This window comes from Lolium rigidum, chromosome 7, assembly GCF_022539505.1.
Source record: "Lolium rigidum isolate FL_2022 chromosome 7, APGP_CSIRO_Lrig_0.1, whole genome shotgun sequence".
Lineage (NCBI taxonomy): Eukaryota > Viridiplantae > Streptophyta > Magnoliopsida > Poales > Poaceae > Lolium > Lolium rigidum.
In genome coordinates, this window is record NC_061514.1 from 356,463,839 (window position 1) to 356,472,761 (window position 8,923).

The window sequence follows — 8,923 nt, forward strand, 5'->3', positions numbered from 1 at the left end:
ACGACGGTCATGCAATATTGGACGAATCTAAGATATTTAGCTCATGCCTCAACTTAATGAATCTCTTCTCGTCCAATGGCTCGGTGAAGATATCCGCCAATTGATCCTTAGACCCAATGAATGAGAGAACAATATCTTTTTGAGGGTAAACAATAGGTTTTTTAACCCACTGCAATTTTTTTATTATTATATATAAAGACAAAACATTTACAAATGAGAGTAAGAAACTCTCTAAAGCCAACCTAAACAAAAAAGCAAAAGACAAAACTATGCTAAGATCTAAAGTTGTGTCTGGAGCCATTCTTTCAAAGTATCTGCATGTTTTTTTTTCTTTATCCTGTGCACTAACATCCTTATCTCTTGAGAGTAGATGGCCTTCTAACTATTGAAATTTGCATTTTTGATCTTTGAAGACTTTATTATTCTTGACAATCCAGATGCCCCACACCGCTAGAACCAAAATTTCCATTACAAAAGGCAGTTTGATTTTAGTTCTCATACCTTCAAAAGCTTCAAAAACAGAAAGTCTTCTATTTTTATGTGGGCATACAAAATTCCAAAACTGTTCAGCAAAAGGACTTGTTCAGAAAAGATGAACTAGAGTTTCTTCAGAATTGCATTGCATTGTTGCACACTGATATGATTGTAATTGAAAGTTCTTTCTTCTCAGTAAGTTTCTTGTGTATAATCTGTCTTGAAGTAACAACCAATAAAAGAATCTGTGCTTTGCCTGATATGAAGATTCCCATAATCTAGAGGATTTTTTTGGTGTTGTGGAAAAGCTAAAGCTAATGATAGCTTTATATGCTGGTTGAGAAGAGAAATCAACAGTTCCCCAAATGTAAGTGCAACTGTCTTGGTTGCCACCCTGAATCACTCCCAGTGCATTCTGTCATACCTCCTCTAGGATTTGAAATTCCTCAAAAGCATGCTGAGATAGGGGTAGATGGAACAAGTCCTCAAGAAATTCTGTATGTACCACTCTTTCAACTGTCCAGTCTATTTGTTTTGCAAAAGATATCAGATGAGGAGATCTTTGATGCATAGAGTTTGTTCCCATAAATCAGTGTAGAAGTTCATTGTCTTCCCATTTCCAAGATTGCACCTAGCCATGGAATTGTAAATGTCTAAGAGCTTAAGATGAGATTTCCACCAGAAGGATCCTTCCAAATTGGTAGTAGGTAAATTTCCATTGTTGTAAATACGAATCTCTAATCAAATGAACCCAGGGGATATCGGGAGTGGCTAGGCAGCAGTTGACTGAGAATTCGTTACGTCTCAGTCGACGCCCTAGAATCATGCAGCCAGCAGTATCAGACCATTTCGCTCGCGACACGCACAAGAGCAGCATAAGTTTTGCTAGCTAGCTAGCTTGCTTCATGTTGAACAACATATCGTTCTTTTAATTTGGACGAAGCTAACTAACAATAGTTTCAATCTCACTTAGTCTAGTACTGGTACTTCACCAAAAATTAAAAATTATACATTTTCTGAAATTTAATTGAAAAGTGCGAGTAATTTAAAATAGAAGAACAAGAAAAAAAAAGACAAAAATATGGAAACAAAATAATGTGCTATTTACATAATTCTTGAGAAAACTGCAACTCATACCAAAAATCGGTTGCTAGTTTTACACATTGTTGGAGAAAAGTGCAACTAATATAAACACTTCTAGTTGCACATTTCCGTAGTGTGTAACTCGTATCAATACACCCTAGTTGCACATTTCTCAAAAACAAATGCAACTCATATTAAAATCGGATGGAGTTGCACATTTCTTGAGAAAAGTGCAACTTACATACAAAATAGATTGCTAGTTGCACTTTTTTTTCAGAAAAGTGCAGCTCATACTAAAAATCGCTCGCTAGTTTTGCACATTGTTGGAGAAAAGTGCAACTAATATACAAACTTCTAGTTGCACATTTCCGTAGAAAAGTGTAACTCGTATCAATACACGGTTCCTAGTTGCACATTTCTCGAAAAAATGCAACTCATATTGAAATCGGATGAAGTTGCACATATCTTGAAAAAAGTGCAACTTACATAGAATATACATTGCTAGTTGCACATTTCTTAGAGAAGTGCAACTCATACAAAAAAATCGGTCTCTAGTTTTACACATTGTTGGAGTAAAGTGCAAATCGGGAAAAAACTTCTAGTTGCACATTTCTTTTAAAAAAGTGTAACAATAACCGGTTGCTAGTTGCATATTTCTCGAGAAGAAATGCAACTCATATTGAAATTGGATGGAGTCGCACATTTCTTTTAAAAAGTGCAACTCACATCAAATATAGGTTACTAGTTGTATATTTCTTGAGAAAAGTGCAATCTATTTAAATAAAAAATAGAAAATACTACCAACATAAATAACAAAAAATGAAATACATATAAGGCATGGTTGCACATTTCTTGTCGAGTTAGTCACATATTTCTCTAAAGGTCAACCACGAAAATGAAACTAAATTGTATACAGATAATAAAAATAATTAGAAAGAAGGAAAAATAAAAAACGAAAATGTATCAGCACAAATGCAGACTAATTTGCTCTTCAAAATAGAAGGAAATAAACCGGTGAAATAAGAAATATATAATTTCGTTGTGGAACTACATCGTGAACAGTCGGCTGCCTTGTTGCTTGCAAACAAGCGCTGCGAATCAACAGAACGTGGGTTCGACTCCCTCCGCCCGCGTAACTCATTTTTCTGATTTTTTAGGCTGTTTTCACGAATCTTAACGAACGATCAACGGCTTATAGTATCGACTGAGACATAAGAGAATCTCAGTCTGAGACTTAGCAAATCCGGGGGATATCAAGGTTATTGAAGAATTTGTGCAAATTCTTTAACAGTAGGACCTTATTTTGAATGTGCAGATTAAGTACTCCAAGACCACCTTAGACTTTTGGCCTGCATATTTTTTTCAATAAAGGTCCAGATTTGTGTTAGGATTTTTTTAATGGAAGAGAATTGCGTATTTGCTCCCCATTCGTATCTCGGTCACATTGGCCAAGCTGTTTTCCGTCTTTAGGGCCTCTTTGATTTGTGTGATTGATTTTCACGTTGCGAAACCTTTGGCACACGCTGCAATGAAGATCTAATCAATTTGATAGAAAACCAAAGCGATCAGGAAATCAATAACGGCAGTAGAGAATTGAAAAATTAGTAGTAGTGAAAAATCAAGCAGCCGTTTCCGTCAGCAATCAATAAGCATAACCATAAACAAGCTGCTGAACTTGGTCGATCGTCTACTAGTACCCTACTAAGCGCGTGTCCGGCAGGAAGGGAGCAATTCCAAGGCATCTAGCAGCAGCATTCAGTAGTCGGTCCACCGGCCGCCCCCTATGAGATCCGTGAAGACGTCAACCTCGTCGCCGTCCTCCATGTTGAAGTCAGCCGGCGTCTTCCAGCCCTGCATCCGCGTTCCGTCGACGAGGAACCGACCTGAGCCACGAGTAACACTGGGAACCCTGGCGTAGTAGAAGTCGATGAGGTTTTGCAGCTTGTCGGTCTTCCGCATGGTGTAGCTGACCTTGAACCTGTCGGTGTCCTGCACCTTGATCGTGATGAACCCGTCGTCCGCCTCCTCCTTGACGCGCTGCCTGTCCGACATCGCGTCGGGTGATCGATCTCCTTTGTTTAGGCGAGGCGGCCGCCGCCTGTTCTTGGCTTAGATTGATCTTGAGGGTGGGGGTGCGGCGCCTAGCCCTAGCTTGTGCTTATATACGTACACGTACGGCCACCTCATGCCATCATGGTTCGGTTTCCACCGTATTTGTACCATACATATGATTAGGCAACAGATCGCTCAACTCCTCTCAGATCAGTAATATAATGATACGATTTTGCGATCGTGCAGTATTGCGGGTAAATCGGGATATTATCCTGTTTCAATACATCCCACAAATTAAGTTCCGGCAATCAAGGAGTACTACACCCGGTGATAATGCAGGATCATATAGTAGTAAGACATACGGAGTAGTATATCTCCCAAAGTAAACGACCAAGAGGCTTGGCAGAATAACTGATACTTTAGGTACAGCGTAGCGGCCGTCCTCGTGAGCCTGTAACTCTGCAAGTAACCAATACCCATCATATTTAATTAACCAAAACAAACGTAGGCCTGGCTAGGGCTCCAAGCCTCCAACCACGCTAACAGCGAGCTACGCAGTCACCGACCCCGCGATCCATCCGCCGCCGCCCATCAGCTCGGTGAAGAAGTCCACCTCGTCGCCGTCGTCCATCTCGAGCTGGGCCGGCGTCTCTTCGCCGCTCAGCCGGCCGCCGTCGTACAGGAAACGCCCCGTGCCGCGCGCGATCGCCGGCACGCTGGCGTAGTAGAAGTCCATGAGGCCCTGCAGCTTATCGGTGCGCCGCATGGTGCGGTAGACGGAGTGGCCGTCGGTGTCCTGCACCTTGAGCGTCACGTGCACGCCGGGCTTGATCACCGGCTTCCTGTCCTCCCCCTCTTCCTTCTCCTCCTTGCACCGCCCTTCCGCCGACATGGCCGCTGCTAGCGTACGTTGGCCGGAGGTGCTCGTGGGAATTTCCTCCGATTGTGCTGTGTTGTGGCTTGCCTTTTGTGTGGTGAAGGATCAACGAGTTCTTATAAAGGGCCTTCCTCGTGAATCATTTAATTATCCGGGGAATTTGTATCATCAACTGACGTTTCAGCTTTCAGTAATTCAAGGCGGGAACTGAAGCGAGCAAGGTTTTAATTAGCACTGGGTGGACATACATTACTACTATGATTATATGTATTTAAGTTCCGACAAATCTTGTGTGTAATAGTGTAACCTCTATGATTATATGTATTTGCGTGCTTCCACATGGACCTAATAATCTCCCCCCTTGCTCAACATGATTGTATTTTTTCCACTTTTGTACATGCACATCATTTGCAGCTGCTTGATTTAATTTGGTGCTCAGGATCTGTTCGTCTTACCCCGATACACTCCATGGATGCCTGCAACATTTTTTTGGCTTTTTCTTTTCTGGCTAAATATCATATTTCGTACCGTTAACGTTTCGGTAGCCGTTAACGTCTCTGAACGTGAATTGATACTACTAGCAGGGAATGCCTGCCGCGCACTCAAGTCAAAGAATGAAGCACATTGCATGTTATCATGTACCAATGAGGGGAGTCCACAGTCGGATCAGGAAGTGTGCTCAGACCTGAAAACATCATGATATTGAGACTGTTAAAAGATCTTATTATGGAAACAGAACACAGTGAACCATCGACTGTTAAACAAGAGTAGGACACATACGGAAATTATGACACAAAACACATAGTAGACTACTATGCCAGGGGAGTGCAGTTATTTTTCCCTCTAGTGCTATCTCCGGAAGCAAGGATGATGTTGTCCATGTATTTGTCCATGGATTGATGGATTGAATGTCTGCGCCCGTCCATCTTTACAAAAGAATTATGAAAATATATTAGAAAGCTAGCTCTTGAACATAATTCAACAATTCAAATCTAATACTCCCTCCGTTCTTTTTTAATTGACTCGAATTTAGTACAAGTTTGTACTAAATCCGAGTCAATTAAAAAGGAACGGAGGGAGTATGAAGCTCAGGTTCTCGAAAATTCATCTCTTGTGACCAAATTATTCGGTTATCTTCTCAAGTCTATATAGTCTATACCATCAAATTCTGAAATCAAGTTTCTGTTATATGCTATTATGATTGTAACAACAATATATTATAAAAGACTGTTTAGCAAGCATGTATTTGGCCAAGGATAGAGCAGGCAAATCAATCAATCATAAAACCATGTGGAACGAACCTCACGAGTAAGGCACAACCAATATTTTTTTTTTAGAATCAAGGACATCCATTTATGTAAAGGAATACCCATTTTCTGGAAAAAAATGAATCAATGTAATCCTTTAAGAACATGCAAAAGGGAAATAAGCAATCATTCCATGACCAAGATACCAAGACAAACTGATACATGTGAAGCCCTTGCTTGCTGAAACATATGACTTTTCAGAGAACATTTATATCCATATGACTGAACCCATGTTCATGAGTAGCTTTCCATCAACAATTATCATTTAAGGATGTTCTAAAAGTAGCACGGCCAAGCAGCATTTGTTTGTAGCATGGAATATTACAAAAATAGGGCAAAAAATGGAGGTAGGAGTACGTAGAATTCTGATCTGCAGCTAATCATGTACTGCTCCACACTACACATAATTCCACCAGAATACACTTTATTCTGGGAGAGTTCTTGGCCACGATCAATCCATGTTTATATAAGAAAATAGCAACATAATTGACTTTAATTGAACATGTGAAGACAAAGCTCTGTAAGATCAAAGAAAACTTATTAACCACTGCTGACATATAGAAGCAAATAAATGGCAAATCTGGAGAGTCCGCGCTACGGCTGTAATCATGATATGGCGTATCATAGCGCCACTTAACCACGCGAAATAGCATCCAGAGGAGGCTGGCGCTAAATTTGATAGCAAAATATTTTTTCACTTAGCAATATTATAGCCTGATGGCAAAAAAAACATATTTCATTTTGCTAATGGGAGTATATCGTAGTGCTGAACAAGATTCTGCAATAGTCAATCAGTCAATTAGTTCTTGGCCTCACAGTGCACAAACTACCTATGCTATGATATGTATATGATAATAGCACCAAATGGAAAGGTCAAACGAGAATATAAGTTTAAATATTTTGGGCAGAGGTCTTCCTGTCAGCAATCTTTTATTTATGTATTATACATTGCTCGCCAACTACCGTATCATCAGGAAAAACAACTACACAATGGGCAGCCTCCACATTTGTGCCTACCTTGTAGAAGGTAGGCTCAGTTTTACAAGATCAAACTCATGATGTTAAACTCAAGACAAGGAATTGTTTCGGAATTATGCATGAACATTCTATTTTTTTCATACAGTTTTCTCCTATAAATGGATGTGTTTAAATCAGTTTAAAGCACAGACGTTCTAGTTTAAATCCAAGGATAACCAAAAAGGACCATGTTAACCATAGGGGAAAAAGAATCATTGCAACAGAAAATTCAGTGCATCGTCCTTATTCTCGTGGAAATTATTTCAGTGAATCAAAAAGAAATTGGATAAGAGAACCTTGCTGGCCACTTCAGAAGTTAAAGAAATCTTGCACATACAAAGCCTTTTGTCATCTCCCATGTGTGGTTGCATCAAGGAAATGGTTTGCAAGGTGATGATGAACTCAGACACCGTTGTAATCCTCCTGCCAAATAATGGCTTCAAAATTTTGTGGTACAAGATACCAATCAAGTAGAGAAAGAAGAAAAAAATTGCATCATTAGCAGAACTTCATTTTCCTCCTAAAGCAGAACAGGGCTACATCCTGCATCCTCGCCTTACCCTCCTACCGTCCACCAAACAGAGCAACTTACAGAGAATGCCACGGCTCAGAGATGAAGGCGAAACCCCAGGGTATGAACTTAACTGATCTAGGTGAAGATGATTTGATCTGGACGGGGAATTTTATAATATACCACACTTTACTTTGATTCTCTACATAAGTCGCCGAGGTTGCTAGCCAGCGGCCACCCACTCCTCCTTTTGCAACAGGCGACACCCCTCCGTCCTGCTGCGTCATAGCTGCAGACGCCCGTTGATGCCGCCGCCGCTGTCGCCGCCGACTGATCCTCCTCATCGCCCACCTTCGCCGACGCCATAACTCTCCCGTCTGTCGCCTCGACCTCCTTGATTCCTATACAATCACCAAACAAATACCAGGGATTAGCACCTCTGCAATTTGAGAAAACGAGAGGCGATTAAACGGGGGAAATCAACATATATGACGGAAAGAGGAGGCAAAAAGATAGTAACGCTGCACTTAATTGCACGATAATGATGGCCGCGCTACGGGCAATCGCTCAGCCTTCCCGGATAGAGTTAACGAGCAGGACTGGGCTGACGAAACCGCATAGGCCCAAAATCTGATGTGCGAATCTTGTGGTTTTGGCCCGGTTAACTGGAAGCCACCCAAGTCAGTTTCGGGAGAAGCAGCCCAGCTACGATTGTTGGCCCGTGACGCTAGCTAGATACAGTCAAAAGGACGCAGCGATGTTCAACATGACGAGTGGATGATCTAGGACGTCTAAGACCTTGATCGGACGGCTAAAAGCGTGAATTCGCTGTGAGAGAGCCATAGTGGTTCCATTTTACTGTTACTTAATAACAACGGTGAAAAGATATGCCTGACTAATATTTGTGCTTGTATATTCCCTAAATATTGTTTCTTGTGAAGCCAGTAATCCCAACGTTGTTATCATTTAGTACTCAGGGCAATAAGCGATGCTAAATTCATAAACCTTCCTCGGATTCGAATGTAAACATTGTTAATCGTGGTGGAACGATGCGTACCCCTCCGGGGGCATCGGTTGCGTGTTTATATAGGTGTAGGGAAAAGCCCCCATACGTGGCATACAAGAGGCATACAAGAGGTATACATGTACGTGTCGGAGTACTACTCCGTACCCGTACACATATGATTACATAGTCTAACATCCCCCCTTAATTTAAACCACGGGAGAGGTTTAGATTACGCTTAAACTCATCTAAAGATTTTACAGCAAGAGGTTTAGTAAATCCATCAGCAACTTGGTCCTTGGTAGAGATAAAGCGGACAGCAAGAGTGTTGTTCGCAACACGCTCCCGAACAAAGTGATAATCAGTCTCAATATGCTTGGTACGAGCATGAAACACCTGGATTAGCAGACAAGAACGTGGCACCCAGATTATCACACCATAAGACGGGGCACTGTCGAAGCTGCACACCAAGTTCACGAAGAACAGCTTCCACCCATATCAATTCTGTAGTAGCATTAGCCAAGGCTTCGTATTCAGCTTCCGTACTGGAACGGGAGACAGTAGCTTGTTTCCGAGCACTCCAAGAAACTAAATTTGGA

The 8,923-nt window shown here is 41.4% G+C and overlaps 1 pseudogene; it reads right to left on the reverse strand.

The window, feature by feature from the left end:
* Positions 1–3,312: 3,312 nt before the first annotated feature.
* Positions 3,313–4,501, reverse strand: LOC124673638 (annotated as a pseudogene).
* Positions 4,502–8,923: the final 4,422 nt, after the last annotated feature.